We start from the raw sequence: 2,500 nt of genomic DNA, 5'->3' as shown, positions 1-2,500 counted from the left end.
TTTTAGGCCATTTCTGAAATTTTCGCTTCGATAGTGTGTCCCCTATAATACAAAATGAACATTTTGCATCTCCCACAAGTGGCCATTTTTTTCCGCCACTGAAGAACACGACCTCGGGAACTCGGACCTAGGACGTGGCCATGTAAGTCATAGGCCACCCCAACTTTTGCAAAATACTGTTTCTTTTCACTTTTCATGATCTAAGGCGCGTTCCGACGGCGTTTTGAACAAATTTATGAGAAAAAAAATTTTGACCCTCGGACCAAAATTTTTTCGTTCGGGGCCCCATGGCCTATGGCCAGTATGGGAACTCGGGATGCCGATATGACAAAATTTGTCAAAAAATCACTAAAAAGTCGCTATGGCCCATTATTTAGAGCTTGTTGAGACCTTTCTAAAACACCTTGGTTGACCCCTGTCCGATAAGTAGTTTTCGAGATATTCGAGAAAATGTGATTTTTTGGGACTTAGAAAATTTTTGACCCGTACCCTAAGAAAAAGTGATTTTTTCATAGGACAATTTTTTCTTCGCAAATACTGTTTGGTTTCACTTTTCATTATTAGAAACGCGTTCCGAAGCCATTTTCATCAAAATCTCGTGAAAAAAAAATTTCACCCCCGGACCAAAAGTTGGCCGTTCGGTGCCCTATGGCCTATGGCCAGTATGGGAACCAAGGATGCCGATATGCGAAAAAGTGTCAAAAAATCACTTGAAAGTCGCTATGGCTCATTAAATAGAGCTTGTAAAGACCTTTCTAAAACACCTTGGTTGACCCCTGTCCGATAAGTAGTTTTCGAGATATTCGAGAATATGTGATTTTTTGGGACTTAGAAAATTTTTGACCCGTACCCTAAGAAAAAGTGATTTTTTCATAGGACAATTTTTTCTTCGCAAATACTGTTTGGTTTCACTTTTCATTATTAGAAACGCGTTCCGAAGCCATTTTCATCAAAATCTCGTGAAAAAAAAATTTCACCCCCGGACCAAAAGTTGGCCGTTCGGTGCCCTATGGCCTATGGCCAGTATGGGAACCAAGGATGCCGATATGCGAAAAAGTGTCAAAAAATCACTTGAAAGTCGCTATGGCTCATTAAATAGAGCTTGTAAAGACCTTTCTAAAACACCTTGGTTGACCCCTGTCCGATAAGTAGTTTTCGAGATATTCGAGAATATGTGATTTTTTGGGACTTAGAAAATTTTTGACCCGTACCCTAAGAAAAAGTGATTTTTTCATAGGACAATTTTTTCTTCGCAAATACTGTTTGGTTTCACTTTTCATTATTAGAAACGCGTTCCGAAGCCATTTTCATCAAAATCTCGTGAAAAAAAAATTTCACCCCCGGACCAAAAGTTAGCCGTTCGGTGCCCTATGGTCTATGGCCAGTATGGGAACCAAGGATGCCGATATGCGAAAAAGTGTCAAAAAATCACTTGAAAGTCGCTATGGCTCATTAAATAGAGCTTGTAAAGACCTTTCTAAAACACCTTGGTTGACCCCTGTCCGATACGTAGTTTTCGAGATATTCGAGAATATGTGATTTTTTGGGACTTAGAAAATTTTCGACCATGACATATATGAAAAGTGAATTTTTCATAGGACCAAAAAGTTTGTTCAAATAGGGTTTTGGTTCACTTTTTATGGTCAGATAAGTGATCCGATGCTATTTTCATGATCATTAGAGGGATTTCACGCTGTGACCAAAAATTTTCATACTTCATACTTGTCCCGGTGCCGTATATGGGAGGACCGGGGGAAGATGTGTTTGTAAGTCGTGATGTTCAGTGACGGATTTCTGGGACTTAGAAAAAAAATGTGCTCTCAGGCACATTATATGTTCCATACACACATTATTTTCATTCTTCATACTTGTCCCCGTGCCGTATATGGGAGGACCGGGGGAACATGTCTTCGTAAGTCGTGATGTTCAGTGACGGATTTCTGGGACTTAGAAAAAAAATGTGCTCTCAGGCACATTATATGTTTCATACACACATAGTTTTCATTCTTCATACTTGTCCCCGTGCCGTATATGGGAGGACCGGGGGAACATGTCTTCGTAAGTCGTGATGTTCAGTGACGGATTTCTGGGACTTAGAAAAAAAATGTGCTCTCAGGCACATTATATGTTTCATACACACATAGTTTTCATTCTTCATACTTGTCCCCGTGCCGTATATGGGAGGACCGGGGGAACATGTCTTCGTAAGTCGTGATGTTCAGTGACGGATTTCTGGGACTTAGAAAAAAAATGTGCTCTCAGGCACATTATATGTTCCATACACACATGATTTTCATTCTTCATACTTGTCCCCGTGCCGTATATGGGAGGACCGGGGGAAGATGTGTTTGTAAGTCGTGATGTTCAGTGACGGATTTCTGGGACTTAGAAAAATAAATGTACCCTTAGGCACATTATTTGTATCAATAATTGTATCCCCAGCCTTTCATGGGGAACTTTTCCGTATTCCCGGACTTGTACATTTTTCGGGTTCCACCTC

This window comes from Anopheles stephensi, unplaced genomic scaffold (assembly GCF_013141755.1).
Source record: "Anopheles stephensi strain Indian unplaced genomic scaffold, UCI_ANSTEP_V1.0 ucontig231, whole genome shotgun sequence".
In the NCBI taxonomy this organism is placed as follows: Eukaryota; Metazoa; Arthropoda; class Insecta; order Diptera; family Culicidae; genus Anopheles; species Anopheles stephensi.
Note: the sequence above shows the minus strand (reverse complement) of the source record.